This window comes from Xyrauchen texanus, chromosome 50, assembly GCF_025860055.1.
Source record: "Xyrauchen texanus isolate HMW12.3.18 chromosome 50, RBS_HiC_50CHRs, whole genome shotgun sequence".
Lineage (NCBI taxonomy): Eukaryota > Metazoa > Chordata > Actinopteri > Cypriniformes > Catostomidae > Xyrauchen > Xyrauchen texanus.
The window spans coordinates 20,660,570-20,684,051 of record NC_068325.1 but is presented as its reverse complement, the minus strand read 5'-3'; the positions used below and the strand labels follow the sequence as shown (position 1 = coordinate 20,684,051).

The 23,482-nt window shown below is 41.2% G+C and overlaps 1 pseudogene; it reads left to right on the top strand.

Moving 5' to 3' along the window:
- The first annotated feature begins 1,431 nt into the window (after positions 1-1,431).
- The window catches only part of LOC127641015 (dynein heavy chain-like), a 104,957-nt pseudogene continuing 82,906 nt past the window's right edge, over positions 1,432-23,482 (top strand).

Below are 23,482 nucleotides of genomic sequence, written 5' to 3'. Positions count from 1 at the left end.
TATTTGGCGGGACATCTTTAGCATCACATTTTAAATACTTTATTACCATTTTTTAATTGGGTGGAAATTGTGCGGTAACTATTTAATTATGCTGTCTTTTAGAAGGGTTTTGAGAATTTTGTGCTAAACATTAGTTTGGAATAAAATAGTATTTTACATAAATATATATATTTTTTAATTATTCTTAAATAAACATTGGTAACAGGGTTGAACCGTTTAGCATGATGAATGCAGTCAGCACAACAATGTGTAATACAATATGTATTAAAATTTGGAAAATTAAGTTTGATTTATTTGGCGGGACTCAGTTCTGGCGTGTCACAAGTTGAATTATTTTTTGACAATTTTTTTTAATAGGGTGGAAATTGCGCGGTAACAGGGTTGCAGATTTAGCCTTGATTACGCTATCAACTTAGTAGGACTGAATGGTAGTTTGTAGTTTGGAATACATTTGATTTGACAAATTATTGACAAATTAAGACGTTGGTAACAGGGTTGAACGATTTAGCACGATGAATGCATTCGGAATCACAATTTGGGTAAAAATCTCGAAAATGGAGTGCGATTTATTTGTCAGAACTCTGTATATTTGGATAAATTATGGAAGACAAAAATGTATGATTTTTCTTATAATTTGTGGAAATTGTGAGTCTATTTCTCACAAATTAAATGGAGGAAATCAATAAACAAAGTTGCAGCACAAAGTGGTGAAACGGCACATATGAACAGAACGTTTCGTTCCTAATTTCACAACAAATACTCCACATGAGAACTTTAGAAGTACACCAAAACTAGACATTTGAGAGAAACTTCCAATGGTACATTCGGTACAATGGTACGTAACGCAATGTCCTCTTCCTATGATCTCACAACCTCCTTGCCATTCCACTATTCCCTCACTTTTCCAGCAGGTGATTTCACGGCAGCTGCCCCGGGGAACGTGGTACGAGCTGTGGTACGGATGCAGGGCACATCTATAATAAATGGATGGACTGGACCAGTCTTGTCTCATAGAGAGTAAAGAATGCCCGCTGAGGGATCATGTTCCCCTCTGTTTTACTGCCACTCGCATTATTTATGGATTTGACATGGTGCCACTGGGCTGCAGGTGCATTGAAACTGGCCTGCTGTTCAGCGGGAATGGTTCTGAACCTCTAAGTACCATCACGACCCGGTCGTTACCTAGTCACACATCTGTCAAACCATTGAATGAACAGCAGCGTTCAGGTTGGATTTTATGCTAACCGTGCTGGTCATGAAAGCTCATGCATCTCGTCACGTAAACCGATCAGCAGCTTAAGACTATCTCTCAAACGTGGTTATCTCATTTGAGAGTGTCAAAGCAAATGAGGACAAGGAAATCACGTCAAATCCCTAATTGCTAGGTTTTCAGACTGACGTTCAATGCTAGCAAACAGACTGAATTCACAGATGACTGGTTTTGGGTCAGCAGCAGACATCTTGGGTTTATCACAGATGTCAGAATCTTCTGGAGTCAGTGGATGGACAGTCCTCGGGGACTTACGACAACAAGCAGGCAAGTGACAAGTGCCTAGCATGCTAGCATGTGTCAAAGACGCGCAATACTGCAATGCCACAAGAAGTAAAGCAACTCGAACAAGTTCTTACAATCTCAAAAGTCAGCCGAAGCAATTCAAAATTCCCATCTTGTCAAAGAGCCTCGGTTGCGCTTCAGTAATGGCTTCAGAATTGTTGTATTTGGCTAATTTGAGATTGTTTGGCATCAGGCGATAACCGCACCAAAATCGTCAATAATTTCAAAATCGACCAGTTTGAGAGTGTAGACGAGACGCAAGATAATTCATGTTACTTTGTACGTCGTGAAAGCCGCTACAGTGTCAAAGAGAGACGTAAACGCCGCGGAATAAATGTATTATTGTGAATGTGTTCTGTGAGCGTTTTCACTGTCTATCGGATGTGCTCGCAACAACATACAGCGATATCATTTAAATAAATGATGCATGGAAAATCCTGTCAAAAATTTTCGCCATTCTACGTGAGTTTGACTCATGCATTAAAAATCGTCTTGAGCGATTGATGCGTTATACATTTCTGAAATATTTCTACATCATTGTACATCCTTGGAACTGCCTTTCATTTTCGCAGATTTTCATAAAAACAAATGTACAGCAGCTTCTTAAGTGTGGAATGATGCATCCTTAAATCTGTAATTATCTCTTCAGCACCATCTGTTTGGGTGTACGCTGCTCAGGTACAGCACGCCACCTGTCCCCGTATCTCTGTCATCTCGCAGCATCCGCTGTCTGCCTCTGAAGCATCAGGGTGTTTGGAACAGAATATAGCTGTGCTGAGAGCCGGCGCTGTTAAAGAGATGTTCACTCAGGCTTCAGAGGAACATGTGTTTGTGGAGTGCTGCTTAACATATTCAAATGACACCTGTGAAGCACATAGAGTCGAGACTCCACTGAAAAGGGCGATTATATATGTCTGTCTGCCTCTGCCTGTCTGTCTGTCATAATATATGTCTGTCTGTCACATGTGTTTGCCTGTCTGTATTTCATAATGTCTGTCTATCTGTCTGTCTGTCTCTCTGCTTTTCTGTCATAATATCTGTCTGTCTGCCTCTACCTGTCTGTCTGTCATAATGTCTGTCTATCTCTGCCTGTCTGTCATAATATATGTCTGTCTGTCAGTCACATGTGTTTGCCTGTCTGTATTTCATAATGTCTGTCTGTCTGTCTGTCTGTCTGTCATAATATATGTCTGTATTTCATAATGTCTGTCTGTCTCTGCTTCTCTGTCATAATATCTGTCTGTCTGTCTCTGCCTGTCTGTCATAATATCTGTCTGTCTGTCATAATGTCTGTCTGTCTCTGCCTGTCTGTCTTAATATCTGTCTGTCTGTCATGTGTTTACCTGTCTGTATTTCATAATGTCTGTCTATCTGTCTGTCTGTCTCTGCTTCTCTGTCATAATACCTATCTGTCTGCCTCTACCTGTCTGTCTGTCATAATGTCTGTCTGTCTCTGCCTGTCTGTCTTAATATATGTCTGTCTGTCACATGTGTTTGCCTGTCTGTATTTCATAATGTCTGTCTATCTGTCTGCCTGTCTGTCATAATATATGTCTGTATTTCATAATGTCTGTCTGTCTCTGCTTCTCTGTCATAATATCTGTCTGTCTGTCTCTGCCTGTCTGTCATAATATCTGTCTGTCTGTTTGTATATAATAATATCTCTCTGTCTTTCTGTGTGTTGTAATAACTGTTGGTTGTAATAGCTGTCTGTCTGTTGTAATATCTGTCTGTCTTACTGTTGCAATATCTGTCTGTCTGTTGTAATATCTGTTTGCCTATATAAGTGTCTGTCTGTCATAATAGCTGTCTGTCTGCCTCAGTGTAGTAATATCTGTCTATCATAATATCTATCTGTCTGCCTGTGTGTCTGTCGGTTATAAAATCTGTCTGTTTTTCATAATACCTGTCTGTCTGCCTATGTGTCACGATGTCTGTCTTCCTGTCGTAATATCTGTCTACCTGTCTATCATAATATCTGTCTGTCTGCCAGTGTTTCATGATGTCTGTCTGCCTGTCATAATATCTGTCTGTCTGCCTGTGTGCCATTATATCTGTCTGTCTGCCTGTGTGTCATTATATCTGTCATAATATCTGTCTGCCTGTCATAATATCTGTCTGTCTGCCTGTGTGTCATTATATCTGTCTGCCTGTCATAATATCTGTCTGTCTGCCTGTGTGTCATTATATCTGTCATAATATCTGTCTGCCTGTCATAATATCTGTCTGTCTGCCTGTGTGTCATTATATCTGTCATAATATCTGTCTGCCAGAGTTTCATGATGTCTGTCTGTCTGCCTGTGTGCCATTATATCGGTCTGTCTGCCAGTGTTTCATGATGTCTGTCTACTTGCCATAATATCTGTCTGTCTGCCTGTGTTTCATGATGTCTGTTTGCCTGTCATAATATCTGTCTGTCTGCCAGTGTGTCATTATATCTGTCATAATATCTGTCTGTCTGCCAGTGTTTCATGATGTCTGTCTGTTTGTCATAATATCTGTCTGCCTGTCATAATATCTGTCTGTCTGCCTGTGTGCCATTATATCGGTCTGTCTGCCAGTGTTTCATGATGTCTGTCTACTTGCCATAATATCTGTCTGTCTGCCTGTGTTTCATGATGTCTGTTTGCCTGTCATAATATCTGTCTGTCTGCCTGTGTGCCATTATATCTGTCATAATACCTGTCTGTCTGCATGTGTTTCATGATGTCTGTCTGCTTGTCATAATATCTGTCTGTCTGCCTGTGTGCCATTATATCTGTCATAATACCTGTCTGTCTGCATGTGTTTCATGATGTCTGTCTGCTTGTCATAATATCTGTCTGCCTGTGTTTCATGATGTCTGTCTGCCTGTCATAATATCTGTCTGTCTGCCTGTGTGTCATTATATCTGTCATAATATCTGTCTGTCTGCCAGTGTTTCATGATGTCTGTCTGTTTGTCATAATATCTGTCTGCCTGTCATAATATCTGTCTGTCTGCCTGTGTGCCATTATATCGGTCTGTCTGCCAGTGTTTCATGATGTCTGTCTACTTGCCATAATATCTGTCTGTCTGCCTGTGTTTCATGATGTCTGTTTGCCTGTCATAATATCTGTCTGTCTGCCTGTGTGCCATTATATCTGTCATAATACCTGTCTGTCTGCCAGTATTTCATGATGACTGTCTGCTTGTCATAATATCTGTCTGTCTGCCTGTGCGTCATAATATCTGTCTGTCTGCATGTGTTTCATGATGTCTGTCTGCTTGTCATAATATCTGTCTGCCTGTGTTTCATGATGTCTGTCTGCCTGTCATAATATCTGTCTGCCTGTCATAATATCTGTCTGTCTGCATGTGTTTCATGATGTCTGTCTGCTTGTCTGTCTGCCTGTGCCATAATATCTGTCTGTCTGCATGTTTCATGATGTCTGTCTGCCTGTCATAATATCTGCCTGTCATATCTGTCTTCTGCCTGTGTTTCTTGATATCTGTCTGCTTGTCATAATATCTGTCTGTCTGCCTGTGTGTCATTATATCTGTCTGTCTGCCTGTGTGTCATTATATCTAACTGTCTGCCTGTGTTTCTTGATGCCTGTCTGCCTGTCATAATATCTGTCTGTCTGCCTGTGTGTCATTATATCTGTCTGTCTGCCTGTGTTTCTTGATGCCTGTCTGCTTGTCATAATATCTGTCTGTCTGCCTGTGTGTCATTATATCTGTCTGTCTGCCTGTGTTTCTTGATGCCTGTCTGCTTGTCATAATATCTGTCTGCCTGTGTTTCATGATGTCTGTCTGCCTGTCATAATATCTGTCTGCCTGTCATAATATCTGTCTTTCTGCCTGTGTTTCTTGATATCTGTCTGCTTGTCATAATATCTGTCTGTCTGCCTGTGTGTCATTATATCTGTCTGTCTGTCTGTGTTTCTTGATGCCTGTCTGCCTGTCATAATATCTGTCTGTCTGCCTGTGTGTCATTATATCTGTCTGTCTGCCTGTGTTTCTTGATGCCTGTCTGCTTGTCATAATATCTGTCTGTCTGCCTGTGTGTCATTATATCTGTCTGTCTGCCTGTGTTTCTTGATGCCTGTCTGCTTGTCATAATATCTGTCTGTCTGCCTGTGTGTCATTATATCTGTCTGTCTGTCTACCATTAATAACTGAAAAAGAAGTGTACATCTAATAAGCAAAATGTGCCATTGTTGTTTATTTTTTAAGACAGTTCTAATCTCTCACTAGACAGGTCCATGTTAGAATATAGTGAAGAATAATTGTTTTACATTTTAATGAGTTCAGTAAAACAGTCCAATTCATCACAGCTGCATTTTAAGCTCTAATATATGGGGGGAATTTTTGTCACTAGCGTACCCTTTTGCCCCAGCCTTTGTTAATTAAATTTCTGCCTCTTTCCAATTAATAATTTCAATTACTCAATCACAGATTCAGTTTGATCGTCTGCAGTGCAATGAAGGCGTGCCATAACTACACCGCTCTATTTCATCATAAAGGGTCACTCTATCAAACATCTCCAGCCGTTTGGAGTCCAACCAAATGTGCAATTAACATCGGATGCGGGAAAGGAGACGGCGATGAAGCTGATAAAGTCTACATTGGCCAGATGCACTGAGATGACTTTGGCATGCTGATTGCAGTATGGCTGATTTGAATGACTCGGGTGTGAGACGAGGAGAGCCGGCGTCCTGCTTTCAGCTGTCTCGGGCTATTGATTTTGTCTAGGAGGCTTTAGACAGGATGTGTTTGTGTCTAGGGACTCGAGAGAAGGCAGTGATGGTTTCTTTCTCTTCACGTTGTTAATGCAAGGTAGACATGGCGCTCGCGATGTGTTTTATAAATGCTGAGAGAAGGAGCTTGCAGCTCTTGGTTTATTGATTTGAGTTCACTTAAGGATATGAACTAAAATATTGTGTGCTGTACCCCGTAGAGAAGCGATTTGATTTGATGCATGGTGGTACAATAAAAGACAGATTCAACCCTAATGTCCATTTAACCCTGAGCAAAACTCTCAGAGAAGCTATTTCGATTTCAGTTTTGGTCTGTGTCAGGATCCGGACACTCATGCTCCACGTTCTGTCTTTTACTGGTGTGGGTGCATCACGCTTATGTCATCTTGGCAGCATGCACTCACGTCGGTTGTTTGTCTGGCTCTCTCGAACACTGGTGCGCCTCACGTAACGCTCGTTTTGTTTTTGAAGCCTGTTGTGTGCATCACGTAGCATTTGCCTCGCGATGTACGCTCAGGTGTGAGAATGCGTGGCATCGCTTTGTTTGGCGTTGTTATGCATTCTCTAGTCTTGTTTGTCGGTTGGCATGAGCGTTTATTGCCTTATTGTCTTGGTGATGTGCGCTCATGCCATTCGTGTGTTTTGTTGTCTTGTGAAAGCACGTGGCTTTGTTTTTGTAAAGGGATTAAAGGGAAAGGAGGAGACGAGAACCGCTTGACAATATAAATAATATTTTAATTATAAACCTAAAAGACAAACACATGAGTGTCGGACAGCTCCGTAAATCAATCTCTCTCTGTCGCACTGCCATCTTCGGTCGGCCTTTATCCCTCTCAAGGGCTAATTAGCCTGATTAGGGGCCGGGTGTGTGGAATCATGACACCGGCCCACCCTCCGCCCTACCACATTACTCCCTTGTTCTCAATGGCCGGGAGTGGCAGTGGGAGAGAGCGAGAGAGAGAGAGAGAGAGAGAGAGAGAGAGAGAGAGAGAGAAAGAAAACACTTGCCGGTTCTCCGATACACCGTAGCTTAGTTCTTAGCCACTCCCCCAACCGCTAATGGATGAAAGCCGCGGCTCCCCGGGCGGATCGTAGGCAGTATTCTGACCCCTGGTGGATGGAACGCCCCGCTGCGTTCTTGGGAAACAGAAGGGGTCTCCCCTGCCCCTGGCAATGGTTCTCCTGCTCCAGGCGGTCAGCCGGAATACCCTCTCAGCTCGTGGTCGTCACAACCCCTCCACATTTAGTGGCTGGTAAGGGTCTCCCCCACCCCTGGCAGTGGCTCTGACCGCTCCAGGCGGTCGGCTAGGAGCCCCTTCTCCCTTCGCGGCCGTTCCTCCATTTCCAGGCGACCGGGCTCCTCTGGCGGATGGCCGTGACTGCTCTACTATGGCGCATCCCTACTCCTTCCCGGGTTTAGGGATTAATGGAAAGGAGGCGGCGAGAACCGGCTTGACAATATAAATACTATTTTAATTATAAACTTAACCAAAAAGACAAACACACACACAGGTGTTGGACAGCTGTCCATAAATCTCTCTCTCTGTAGCACTGTTGTCTTCGGTCGGCCTTTATCCCTCTCGAGGGCTAATTATCCTGATTAGGGGCTGGGTGTGCGGAAATACGACCCTACCGCCCGCCGCCCTGCCACGGTTTTGCTTCTGTATCGCCGCATGTCTCTCTGTCTTACGTCATCCCCCGCCTCCTTGTTTGCCCATTATCAGTTCATTTGCCTCTCCTGTTAACACACTCCTGTTTCTCTCCCTATTTTAGTCTCCTTGTGTGTTGTGTGTGTTGGTTGGTCTAGTTTGTCCATCGGTGTATTCCCCATCCCTACCCGGCCCGGCCTGGTCAGTCCTGTCACCAGTTTAACCTTTCCCCAGCCTGCCAGCTTAATTTTGTCGTCTTCACACCCACATTGGCACGCCCTTCATTGTCACATTACAGTTCATTAAAACGCATCACTTACAATTTATCTGCCAAATGTGACAACATGGTTTTTCTTTAGTTCTAATGACATCTTGTTCGTGAATACTAGGCTGCTTTCTGCTAATATAAGAAAAGGAAAGGCAGCGTCACCTCCTCGTCAGCTGAAAATAATGACAGCGATATTGAAACCTGCTCCAATTCACTGTCATGAGCAGCGATTATCGCTAGAGAGCGACGGCTGAAGAGACACTCCAACCACAGAATATAGTAAATAGTTTCCTAATTAGCAAGGGCTGAGCTGTCATACGGCACCATTGCTGCTCCTTTGCTTTCTATTTCTTTATCGTGTTCTGTCTCTGTTATGCCATTAAAGAAAGCTGAATCAAATAGCTCATACGCTTTTTATGCCACAGTCCCTATTTATGCAACAAAGCACCGTGAACTATCGTTAAAGTAGTCCTGCGTTTTGTGGGCTATTCCAAGTTTGCTGAAGTAATTTGAGAGCTTTGTGTGAGGAAGAAATGTAAGTCCTTATTCCTTCAATACCTGGTGTAAACAAGGTGTTTTATTATGACAAAAGCTGGTAGAATCAAAAAGCTATAACTGTTTTTCATCTCACTTGTGATGGAAAGCAAGTAACCCCTTTCTGACACCCCCAACTAGAGAGCTGTATGAAAATGCACCTGGTGTGAATATCAAAACCCATCGTGGCTCTACTGTATTTCACACTAACACACAGGAGACAGCGTCTAAATTTGAACTCTCCTGGTGTTGACGGCTCCTCTCGTGGCTAGTATTAACCGCTAATGCTCTCAGGTACCGGAGCGGATGCTCTTGAGACAATCACACACACTCGCCTTCCTGTCACACTTGTTATTGTTTACATTTACATGTTTCTCTTCTCAATCACCTGAGCGAAATAGAAGCCGCCACCTCGTCGTGTCATCTCACCTGCGTTTGAGCATGAACATGCGTGTTTTCAGTAATTGTGGGTTTTAAGTCTGTCGGGTAAGCTAACAAATATCACATGTGATAATTAAGAAGGACTAAGAAGATAAAGCATGTAATCTGTTGTTTAGTTTGATAAACCACTGATAGTCATGTTAGCAATTTTTCTGCTAGCATCAAGTCTGAGAGCGCTTGTGAAAATGATTTGATTTAGCATTTTTCTAATTTAATGTGCATTTTGTCATTACAAATAATATCATCAGCTTTACAATTGAAGTAAAAAAGTTTTAAATATGCATCAAGCGCCCTAGAGTGCTAGTGCTAAGCGCTAAGCAAAGTGCTATGCTGTAAGTTATATATATGCAAAGTCAATGGGGATGGCCGTGAAGTTTTGGTATTTTCATTAAATGTAAAATGTTTGCAGTTGTGTCCGATTAAAACAAAGACAGACCAATGCGACACTTGCATTTATTCTGAGATCTACTCTAAAGCATTTTCACAGAATATAGTTTGAATGTGAATCTAGTTGTGAAGTTGTAACCTGCAGAGCATTAGGACACCTCTATTGCTTGTCAGATCTTTTTGAAAACATGAATATTAAATTCCTGATGGAGTTTCTCCATAGAATCCACTTACCTGCGGGATGTGTGTGTGTCTATGTGTGTATATCCCCATAGAGAAATCCTTTTGATGGTGGGGACTGTGACTCACAAAGGCGGATTCTCATTATATTCTGTCTTTTCTCCTATGTAGCCTATAGCTTTTCTTTTTAAATGTATACACGCTTCCCCAGGAGCTTTTACTGAGTCCATAAAAGTTGAGAATAGTTCTGTTTGAAAGGTTATCTGTTCTCAGGTGAATGATTGCACACCAACAAGAGCTCAACTTTAAAACATAAGAATGCTGAAACTTTAACACTCAAAATAATTCAAATAAATACTATAATGAAAACTCACTGTTATCAAGTTTTCTACCTCGGTGCATTCATGCAAATAACAATGAGTGTAATGTCCTGATTACTTTACAAGGATTACAATTTCACTTTAAAGTCAACAGGAAATAATTTTTTTTTTTTTACCATTTACTTTCTTAGTATAATTTTCTGTAACTCTGTCTGTCTGGGTTTTTGTCTGACAGGACTGTGGAATTATCGCCCCATATCTCTCTTGTGTTTTGTTGTCTGTCTTTGTGTGAGCGCACGGTTTCGGTTGATTTCCCTGCCATGCGCTCTTCGATCGGTCTTGTCTCATGTTCGGAGCACGGTGTCTGGATCCTGACACCTCTGTCTGGTTTGGTTTCTGTTCCGGACAATCATGATCCATGTCTTGTCTTATATTGGTGTGAGTGCATTACGCTTGTCATCCTGGTGGCATGCACTCGCCTCAATAATCTACGTCTGTCTCTCACAACTGCGGACACGCTTTACGCCCGCTTTGTGTTGTGCGGCCAGGTCAAGAGCTGTCTTCACGTTGTCCTGAGGTTCGGTCGCTTCGGTCTGAGGTTTTGGGTTTGTTTGTGGCCGAAGTCTCGCACAGGTGTCCCGTCTTATCGGCTTGTACGGTCAGGTTACGCATTCTCTCCTCTTGTTTGTCGGTTGGCATGAGCGTCTATCGCCTTATTGTCTTGGCGATGGGCGATCATGCCATTCAGGTGTTTTGTTGTCCTGGGAGAGCACGTGGTTTTTTTCTGTTCCGCCGCGTGTCTCTCTGTCTGACGTCATACACCGCCTACTTGTTTGCCCATTATTAGTTTATTAGTAACACCTGCCCTGTCTTGTTAACATGTTGATTTCTCTCCCTATTTTAGTTTCCTCGTGTTTGCTGTCCGGGCCAGTTCGTCTTGTTTTCTAGTCGGTCTTGTCTGTATGTTGGTGGTGTTTAATCGGTCCTGTTACATCCCTGTTCCTGCTCTCGGTCCGCTCGGTCCTGGTTAGTGTATCGTCTGACCCATAGCCTTTTCAGTTAGCTTTGTCCTGGACTACAGGGTAGTTTGAGTTTTACCTTTATTCTTTTGTGAATAAATTCCCTTGTTTTTTCAAATCTGCTTTTGGGTCCTGAACCTTCATGACACTTCTAGTCTTATTGAGCACATTTCATCATGGTCATGTTTTTACAAATATGTATATATGAAAAAATATGTGTAGAAATATACATATATATATTATTATATAATTATAAGATAAATTGGAGCCCCGCCCTACTTTTTTCTCTTTAAAATATTCTGATTTACTCTGAAATGCATAACGTGTGCATGCCACATTATATCGACTTTAAGATATATCACTATGCATATGGCTACGATCTGTGACCTCCAAATAACAAGGTTTTAATTCATTTACAGAGCAAAAATGTCATTTAAACGCTGTTTGGAATGAGTTATGGCCATGTACAGTATTTTTTTTACATGTGCTTCATATAAAAACAAATGTATTGTTCTCTAAAAGCATGAAAAATGCCCTAAAACATTTAGTTTGGTGCTTATTTCTGACTCGGAAACATTTATTGAATAGGAGGATTAATTTTATTCTCTTTCAAATCCTTTACTAGCACTTTTTGACAGCTCAGTCACACACACATTTCAGAGGAACACGAGTACCGTCGGTACTTATGTGCATCATTTGTGTATGTCCTCAGTGGCAAGCGATACTGGTCGTATGTAAGCCGATTTAATGCGAAATGCATTCACGCTGCATAAGCGGTTATGAACAGAGTTGGATCAGGGCCGTGGGCAGGGATTTCTCTGAATTCATTATCATATCGCTGAACTGAATAATGATGTACAGCGTCCATCATAACGATCCACAATTTAAAGGTTGCCATTTATTGACATAATCCCTTGCTTTTATATTCTATTATTTATGCATTGAAATGTATACATTTTCAAGTCTGGCTTGCTGTCCAAAAGCAACAGATCACCAGACTTGAAGAAGTTTTATACAACCTGTTTTGATGCATAAAATCCGTGACCTAATCGAGGCATTGAGCCACAGTTTGACCCAGTTCTGCTTCGATTGAGTCAGTCTGGCTGGCTGTAGACCACTTAAGACTGGACCGGTGATTCACAGAGCACCAGCTGCATCAGTCTTGTTCTGCAGTCAGCGCGAGTGGCACGACAACAGCTTTAACGTGGGTGAGATGCTGGTTTTGGACGCTCGCCAACTTGACCTCCAAAAGCAACCCCGTTTCCCTCTCCCATCACCGCTGACGCTTTTCTCTATCTCCCTTTTTCTGGAATGAGCTGTGGATGAAACTCTCCTTAAACTGTACAAAGTTGGGTTAGGATAAGTTCAGAATGAGCAACAAAGTTGCCGATTTAGTCTAAATTAAAGGAATCGTTTCCCAAAAATGGAAGGGCCCCATTTTCATTCCATATTCTTGAATTCTGGGTTTCTCCCTTCGCCTAGAGCCAAAGCAACACCAAGCAACTGAGAAACATCCGTGCGAACACCGCATACAGTTTGCATTTTCAGTTTCTTCTTACTTAAGAGAGAAATGATGCTCTCAGGAGTGTCTGTGTGATGTGTGTCATGACTCTGCAATGGAGCCTGACAGCTCATTGACGAAGTTGCGGAGTGATGAATGATGCTGGCACGAGAAGCTCACAGCCGCTGCGCTCAGATCAGACATGTGTCCCTTTAAGTGGTTCTTTTATAAAGCCTGACTTGGCCTCTGGCCTGTTCTGGGATTAGCCGTGGTTGATGTGTTGTCAAATTGGTGTTGTCGCACAAGATGGCACTTGGAAGAGGATACATTGTCTGTTGCTACATTGTTGATTGCCTGATAATGTTGAATGTTTATACAATATTTAAAAGGAATAGTTTAACCAGAAATAAAATGTTTGTCATTATGTTTAGTGACATTTACTTTCAAACCCCTTTGCTGTTATTTTTCAGGATCATTTTGAATGATCTGCATACAGTAATCTAACCCTGTATCTTTCCCTCGCAGGCACAGCACACAAAAGCCTCACATTTAACTACTGAAATTATTCCAAACACAGTTGTTGACAACTGGTAATTAAAATACTTGTTAATGCTGAGCATGATTAAAACCACTGTGGGCATTAAACATGAAAATTCAGTGTGCAAATTGCTTTCTGCAGCAGCTATTCTTCTGGTTTTGGGAGGGGAGAGAGAACTGTGCTGTTATCATCGTATTAAAGTTTCGCCGGCTATCTTGTTTATGGCAGAATTAGGAATTAGCGATGAAATACGGTCCTCAGATTTGAAGAGGGTGATGAATACAGATGGTCGAGTGAAGATATTGTAACCTCTCTAGAGTTGTGCGGATGTTCTGACTCAAAAGTGACCTGAAAATGTGTGTCCATTACAATCTAAATGAAATATCGTAGTGGAATGTGGCTAGTGCGTGCAGCCTCATGTTTGACAAGCGTTTCAAAACACGCAGGGTTTTTAAACTTCAGACGTGTGTTTCTATTGCATTACGTTGGTTTGACAAAGCAAACATATTGTTTTTCTACAGATTTTGTTTAGGTTTTTTTTTACTAAGACCAACATTTCTGAAAGTAACTCCTAAAACGTTCAAGCTACAAACTGCAAACTTGGCACAGACCTTCAGACTGTTAATCCAGCCATCTCATCCATCCATCTCATCCAACACTCCATCCATCCTATATCATCCATCCTATCACATCCATCCATCTCATCCAACACTCCATCCATCCTATCTCATCCATCCATCCATCTCATCCAACACGCCATCCATCCTATCTGATCCATCCATCTCATCCAACATGCCATCCATCTCATCCAACACGCCATCCATCCTATCTCATCCATCCATCCATCTCATCCAACATGCCATCCATCCTATCTCATCCATCCATCTCATCCAACATGCCATCCATCTCATCCAACACGCCATCCATCCTATCTGATCCATCCATCTCATCCAACATGCCATCCATCCTATCTCATCCATCCATCTCATCCAACACTCCATCCATCCTATCACATCCATCCATCTCATCCAACACTCCATCCATCCTATCTCATCCATCCATCCATCTCATCCAACACGCCATCCATCCTATCTTATCCATCCATCTCATCCATCCTATCTCATCCATCCATCTCGTCCAACACTCCATCCATCTTATCTCATCCATACCTCTCATCCAACACGCCATCCATCCTATCTCATCCAACACGCCATCCATCCTATCTGATCCATCCATCTCATCCAACATGCCATCCATCCTATCTCATCCATCCATCTCATCCAACACTCCATCCATCCTATATCATCCATCCATCCATCCATCTCATCCAACACTCCATCCTTCCTATCCCATCCATCCATCCATCTCATCCAACACGCCATCCATCCTATCTGATCCATCCATCTCATCCAACATGCCATCCATCCTATCTCATCCATCCATCTCATCCAACATGCCATCCATCCTATCTCATCCATCTCATCCAACACTCCATCCATCCTATATCATCCATCCTATCACATCCATCCATCTCATCCAACACTCCATCCATCCTATCTCATCCATCCATCCATCTCCTCCAACACGCCATCCATCCTATCTCATCCATCCATCTCATCCATCCTATCTCATCCATCCATCTCGTCCAACACTCCATCCATCTTATCTCATCCATACATCTCATCCAACACTCCATCCATCATATCTCATCCAACATTCAATCCATCCTATCTCAGCCATACATCTCATCCAACACTCCATCCATCCTATCTCATCCATCCTATCTCATCCATACATCTCATCCAACACTCCATCCATCCTATCTCATCCATCCATCTCAACCATCCTATCTCATCCATCCATCTCGTCCAACACTCCATCCATCCTATCTCATCCATCCATCTCAACCATCCTATCTCATCCATCCATCTCAACCATCCTATCTCATCCATCCATCTCGTCCAACACTCCATCCATCCTATCTCATCCATCCATCTCAACCATCCTATCTCATCCATCCATCTCGTCCAACACTCCATCCATCCTATCTCATCCATACATCTCATCCAACATGCCATCCATCCTATCTCATCCATCCATCTCGTCCAACACTCCATCCATCCTATCTCATCCATCCATCTCAACCATCCTATCTCATCCATCCATCTCAACCATCCTATCTCATCCATCCATCTCGTCCAACACTCCATCCATCCTATCTCATCCATCCATCTCATCCATCCTATCTCATCCATCCATCTCATCCAACACTCCATCCATCCTATCTCATCCATACATCTCATCCAACATGCCATCCATCCTATCTCATCCATCCTATCTCATCCATCCATCTCGTCCAACACTCCATCCATCTTATCTCATCCATCCATTTCATCAAACAGTCCATCCATCATATCTCATACAACACTCCATCCATCCTATCTCATCCACCCATCTCATCCATCCATCTCATCCACCCATCTCATCCATCCATCCAATCCATTCATCCATCCATCTATCCATCCATACATCCTATCCATCTAATCTCATCCATCCATCCATACATCCTATCTCATCCAATCCATCTCATCCATCATATCTCCATCCTATCTCATCCATGCATCCATCCATCCTATCTCATCCAATCACTCCATCCATTCTATCTCAACCATCCATTTTATCTCTCATCCATCCATCCATCCATCCATCCATCCATCCATCCACCAATTTTCACATTATATTCTGACATTTTATTCAGCGCTGTGTGAGTGCTGAACACTGGATGAAAAAGGGCAGAACCTTTAGGAACCTTTGCAATGTGTCTGGGGTCATTGCACTGTAGCAAAGTGGATGGCCACTATCATTATGGAGGATGAGGGTTTAAGAGATTTACCGGCCAATGCGAAATACTAGATATTTAAATTAGTCAAACTCCCACTTAATATGACTTGAATCGGTGCAATTTTAGTGCATTTCTATCTTTATACTGTGAAATGCTTTGTTTGTAAAATGTTAATAAAAAACTATTTTCACATATTGTTTTGTTTTCTAAAATGAAACTACATGCATTTTGACAGGAAAAGTAGTATACATAAATTCAAATTTCAGCACTTTTTAACATTCGCGATTAATCATTAACCACAAAAAAAGGATGCGATTTAATTATGATTTAAATGTTTAAATAATGAATTACTTAATTGATTACTGATTATTAATGACTAACTACTAATTAAGAACATGGCACTGGTGCTCTCAACAAAAATCATCAATGCTTGTTTGAGAAAGTGGTAAATGAAATTTGTTGGTGGGCACAAAGACGTCTCACAGATTTCACAATAAGAGGTGTAAATGTAGCCCACGGACATAAAAGACAAGAATTCAATGTTCTTATCAACCAGGGTTGTTTATTGTGTTGACATGAATAGTGTTTTGTGTTGCCATGCTAGTGGATGCACTAACAAATAGATACACTCTCAAGCAAGTATTGACACTACTCCCGCGAGGAGATCTTTAATTCTCTGCTGTAATGACTGTGCCATGTCGGGATGAAAACTGTACCCTGAACACTAACTAGGTCATACTGCCCCTGTAGCTAGGCCAGACTTAATGAGCACCAAGCAGGGATTAATTTACAGATTGCTCATGTTTTAAATAGGGAATTGGTGTGATCCAATTCAGATAGTTACAGTAATATAAGGCAAATTAAGTGAAAAGGATCCAAAATAATGAATGGTTTAAACCATGACTAATACATTTTTTTCTGGAAATCTGGTTTGATCTCCATCTAAGTTACAATAATGAACGAACACAATCTGTTTGAAATAATAACACAATTATTGATTATTCTTCACAGATTAGGTTGGAAAAACATGACAAACATGTGATCTAATGACATCAATGAAAGCTAATTAGAGTCAGGAGTTGGCAAACCTGGCATTCAATTAATGAAAAAAGATTTGATGTGTGGGTTAGCGATACTTTGACTTTTTGAGTTTGCTATTCACAAGAAGCATCTGCTGACGTGGACCATGCCTTTCAAAAAGAGATCTCAGAATCAAGAACTGTTGCTTTGCATGAAGCTGGAAAGGGTTGCAAAGTTATCTAGAGGAGCTTAGATATTCATCTGTCAACAGTTCGTCAAATTGTCAATAAATGGAGATGATTTAGTACTATAGGTACTCTCTCTAGAAGTGGCCATTAGATATTAATCTGTCAACAGTTCGTCCAATTGTCTATAAATGGAGATGATTTAGTACTATAGGTACTCTCACTAGAAGTGGCCGTTAGATATTCATCTGTCAACAGTTCGTCAAATTGTCTATAAATGGAGATGATTTAGTAATATAGGTACTCTCACTAGAAGTGGCCGTTCAGCTACTGCAGAATGCTCAATGAGGTTTAAAACATCCCTAGATTAACAGTTAAAATCATTGCAACTGGTTAATATCTCTGTTCATGAGTCTACTATATGGAAAACGTTAAACAGACAATGGTGTTCATGGAAGGACACCACGTAGGAAGCCTCTGCTGTCCAACACAAATGTTGCCGCACAGAAACAAATACACCTTTTGGAGTGTCCCAGTCAGAGCCCAGACCTTAACCCAATAGAGATGAGGTGGAATGCCCTCAAGAGACCCGTTTACATCAGACATCCTAAGAATATGACTGAGCTGAAGCAGTTCTGTAAGGAAGAATGGTCCATAAATTCCTCCTGAACGTTGTGCGGGTTTATTCCGCATCTACCGGAAATGCTTGATTGAGGTTATTGCTGCCAAAGGATGATCGACAAGTTAATAAATCCAAGGGTTCACTTTCTTTTTCCACAGCATTGTTAATGTTTAATGGGGGGTGTGTTCAATAAAGACATGAAAGATTATAATTGTTTGAGTGTATTTTTTGGTAAATATTGATAAACTTGTATATCTCATAAATTAAAGAAACTTTTTAAAATTGAGCGAATGGGATTATTTACCTATAATAAAACATGTTAACCTTGATTTGTGTGATAGCAATAAATACAAGTTAGTTGTCTTATAATATCAAATAACATTCAAATAGACATACAATTTACATTTTTTTATTGTCTTAAGAAAAACTAAATGGAACAACAAAAAAGTGGCACACAACCACAATGAGTAACAGGGTTGCAGATCTAATTTATGACAAACTGGTGATGTGTAGGTATTATAAACTTTGTATTTCCCATTCATGAAGGAAAAATACATGTTTCTTAAAATAACTTCGGTAAAAGGGTTGAATGGTTGAGCTTGATAAATGCAGTAAAAGAGAAATGTTTCAAAGAGAGATTGTGTTCTGCTTTTTACTGCTTAAAAAGAGTAATGGACAGCAATTTGTACCCAATTTGTGGAAAGTGACATAATTCCCTTCATTTTATCCTTGCGTGCATACTTAGCAAAAACTTCAGGGAAACTCCAGTAGACTGTTTAATTGTCGCCTTTCGAGATGTCCTAGGTGGTGCTGTTTTTGGGACAAAACCAATTAGAGTTGGTTTTAGGGAATCTGTGCTCAGCTTTTGGGCGCTGTTGGAAGGGGCATCGCTGTGAATGGATGATGAATTGTCTCATTAATTCTTTGGAGAACAAACCAAGCGAAAGAGGTCTGGCAAAGCTGGACTGGGGCAGTTGCTGGCATTTTTGAACTGTAATTACATTGACGGGACTCAACAGAAGCAGTTTTATTTTATAGTTGAACCAAAAGAGATCTGTGCAATTCAAATTTCAGAAAATCTTTATTTTTTCATCACAGTGACAAAAAACTCATCCATCCATCAAGCAAACCAGATTAGTATGCTCACGGCACAACAAGGTTTTAAGGGCGGTGTATAACGTATGCCATTAATTTCAGTATTTTCAAAATGTTGCTGAAACATTGACTTTGTTTGCATGCCTCCATTGCAATTTCTTTATTCCAATTTTGGAATGCCCTATTTCCACTACTTAGTAGGTCCTCGTTGGTCGGTTACTCGCCTCAATCCGGGTGAGGAGGACGAATCTCAGTTGCCTCCGCTTCTGAGACCGTCAATCCGCGCATCTGATCACGTGACTCGTTGTGCATGACACCGTGGATACTCACAGCATGTGGAGACTCATGCTACTCTCCACGATCCACACACAACTCACCACACGCCCCATTGAGAGCGAGAACCCCTAATCACCACCACAAGGAGGTTACCCCATGTGACTCCACCCTTCCTAGCAACCGGGCCAATTTGGTTGCTTAGGAGACCTGGCTGGAGTCACTCGGCATGCCCTGGATTCAAACTCATGACTCCAGGGGTGGTAGTCAGCGTCTTTACTTGCTGAGCTACCCAGACCCCACTATTTGGTTTTGTGCCTCCAATTACTTCTCTAGTAATTTCAAAACCCTAAACACGGAGCGAATCGAACAGGTGAACTGCCTGAGGTGAGCTGTTGATAGAAAGATTGTCTAAGGGCTCATGGGAAATCAGACTACTCAAATGTCACCATTTCACTATGGTGGGGGTCAAAGGTCACTGTTGCTGACAGCTTTGATTGTGGTATCGATTGAAATGGATTTATCTTTATTGTAGTTTGCATAACGAATATGCGCAAGATTGATTTGATCACTGGATTTCCATTAGTCTACTTTATGGTAAGTTGCTTGACATGAACGCTAGTCTGTGATTTTAGCTTCCTCTCAGTCTTGAGGCATAAGAGCCTTCATAATGATGAGAATTCAGCAGAATCTTTACATTTAATTACACATTCACATTTTAAAGCCTTCTTCCAGCCTCTGATCTGTAATAAACCCCTCCGCCCTAACTCAATATTTTTTCCCGCCCTGAGAGCTGTCACATGTCATTCCCGCTACACAAACAGTTATTAGCATGCAGCGATCTCCTCAGCTGGTTCTTGCTGTATTAGTGGGGAAACTCTGTGGATTCACCAAAGGTCACATGACTGTCAATCTCCCTAAGGTGTTGATTTTCCCTGAATTAATGAGAACAAGAGACATTTTCACTTTTTCCTCATTTGATCACCCATTTGTCTTCAACATGTTGCTTGTCGGCTTGTTTATTTTGGCATTGAGCGGTCTGGACAGGATGTTTGGGGAATTTTAGATGTATTTTAGACTGATTGTGCTGCTTAAAGCTTGGGAAATCTTGTGCTCGCTGTAACCGCTGCATCTAACGGTGATATCTTCATGTTTATGCACATTTAAATGAATTAAAAAATACAAATATTAACCTATTCATTTTAAGTCGTCACAATAGTTCTTTAAGCAGCAAAATAATTATTAATAGTGTAAATTTGTGTTTAGCTTTGATGTGGTGATCCTTGTGTTGTGCCAGATAATAATTAAAAATAAATATGATCTATTATATATTTAAAAAGTTCACCCAAAAAATAAAGTAAAAAATGTTGTGTATAACAACCAAAAACAATGAAAGTACTTGCGTGAACACGAGTGCCACTGTGAAAGAGCTTCATATGCTTATGAATGCGCTATGGATTCTGGCTTTTTTCCTCATCTTAACCTATCGTATGTCTTCAGAATACTTGGAATTTGAAGCATAAATCACATGAACTTCAAGCAGCTCGGCTTTGTTTGATGGCTTGTGGGCATCCATCTTCCTCTTGATCACATGCCAGAGGTTTTCAATGGAGTTCAGGTCTGGAGATTGGGCTGGCCATGACAGGGTCTTGATCCGGTTGGTCCTCCATCCACACCTTGATTGGCCTGGCTGTGTGGCATGGAGCATTGTCCTGCTGGAAAACCAATCCTCAGAGTTGGGGAACATTGTCATAGCAGAAGGAAGCAAGTGTTATTCCAGGTTAACCTTGTACGTGGTTTGATTCATGCGTCCTTCAGAAAGACGAATCTGCCCGATTCCAGCCTTGCTGAAACCATATCATCACCGATCGTCAGAGGTGGGTAGTAACTCGTTACATTTACTTGAGTAACATTTTGGGGAACATACTCAAGTAAATTTCTAATTATAATTTTTTTTACTTTTACTTCTTTACAATGTGTGGCGTTACTGTCGTTACATTACTGGGTTTAATTTGAATTAATGTGTAATTTATTGAGATATTATTGAATGGGACTTTTACGAGAGCGGAAGTTCACAGCTGCGCGCGATGAGTCGGTGTCGCAGACTGTCACTCAATCAGTGCAGCAGCATCAAACTCTTCAAAGTGAAACAATTTCTTCGCTCCAAACAGTGAAAAAAAGAATAGTTTCATCATTCAATGCCTTCTTTTAACACCAAGATAAGCTGATATTTCAAGATTAAAGTCACAGCTCCAACTTCAGGCAACAGGCTGAGGTAAATTTTGGCGCTAATTCTAACGCGGGCTTTTCTGTGTAAGAGTGATTTCTGTAACTGTGCTCTTATGACATCAGTTGTGTAAGTGTACATTTTTAAATCAGTGCAGCAATATATCAGTGTGCTTTGTCCCGCATGTCATAAGCAGTATTTATGCATTTACTCCGCGCCCTCGCGGGGGTTCTGGGAACTATCGCAGCTACATCAGGCGGATTAATTGAATAATCTGCCATTCGCGTGATCGACAACTGGAGCGCGAACAGACAGCATTTCTGCGCGTGCGTGCGTGTGTGAGAGGTGCGTGCATGAGGCGATCGTGGCGACGAGAGTGGCTGTGTCCGCTATCGTTCACTATTTCCTACATAGTAAATGGCAGTTAGTGCACTATATCTCAGCAGTAAGTGAACGAAATGAGTGCATTCGGACGTGAGTGTCGGAGTGTCTCTGGGGCACGTCACATGACATTTTTAAATACTTGGGCCTTATTTGTTATTCTTATTAAATACAATATTAATACAATAAATATTTAATATATACTGTTAAAATAAAGAGTAAACGAATTTGATCAAAAATAAAATGTGTCTATATGTTTTGTCTCTCTATATGTTATTATGTAATTTTAATCCAGTAATGGTTTGTCAAAAAGTAATTTACTACATTCAGCATGAAATAAAACATTGCAGGAGTGAAGGAAGCAGTAAACTCCTAGCTAGTACATCTTCCCCATGGTGGATTGTGGGAAATTAACCGTCATCAAGTGTACTTGAAATTTGAGTGCATTGTGTGTAAGAATGAGTGAACAAAAGTAGGGTGTGTGGCTCACTCAGAATTCAAACACCTACAAAATAGCAAAAACTTGAAATAGTGCATTATATAGTGGATAGGGGGTGGTTTCAGACACAGTGAGTGTTCCACAATCAGGGTTGGTGACCTACGTGGGTTGTGTACTCCGCATTTAGAGAGCGGCGGTACTGCTGTACAGAACTAATGATCAAAATACTTACGACGCTGACAATTGTACACTGAAATAAACTGAATTTCCATTAATAATAATCATAATTCTGTAGTACATGTTCAATGTGTATTATGTAATGGAGTATAATTTTTATTGGATACTTTCTTACTCTTAAGTAATTATTTTTGTTAGTACTTTTACTTGAGTACAGTTTTTGGCTTCTCTACCCACCTCTGCCGATCATCCACCAAATTTCACAGTGGGTGCGAGACACTGTGGCTTGATGCCCTCTCCAGGTTGACCAGGTGGAGGATCAGTGAGGATCTTGGGGTGCAAGGCTGGAATCGTCCAGATTCGTTTTTGTGAAGGGCGCATGAATCAAAAACACGTACAAGGTTATCCTGGAATAACACTTGCTTCCTTCTGCTCTGATATGTCTTAAATTGACCCAGTTATTTTAATTTTCTCCCAATTTTTTTTCCATTTTTATAAATGGATTTTATACACTGTTATGCAATAAAAAATGGCCCCTTTCATGAGCTTCAATGTAGTTAGCTACTTTTCGAAAGTGCACTTTGATTGTAGTGTAATTACTTAAAAATTTGATGTAAGTGATTTCAGCGTTTTGCTAATTTTCATATTTTGCAAGTAGAGCTTCATCAATTTGACCTCGGGTTCTTTCATATCTTCAACTTTTTGGTTTTGCGAAAGTGGGCTTCCCACGTTTTGAGTAGGTTCTCTAAGTGTATGTCAGCTTCTTTAGTACGTGATCCATTCTAGCGGGATTTGCCGAGAGCTGTCTTGTGTTTGGGGTCCACCGCACAGTGTTATTAAAGGCCCTTTAGTTGTTTCAAAGGTTCGCCTTTTCTCACAAGACAGTTCCATTTCTGGCTTTTGTCCTGGGCGGTATTTATGGCCATAATTGAACAGCGTTGGGTCCGTGAGTTCAGATGCAGTCAAAGGGCCGGGAGCTAGCGGATATGAAAAATGGGCCTCTTTTAAATGCTAATCAGCATGGTTAGCGTGTTGTGCTCCTGCTTGGCTGGCAAAAATAATTGTGCAAATATACATGAAAAACTGCAGTCCTTATTTAAAGATGCTG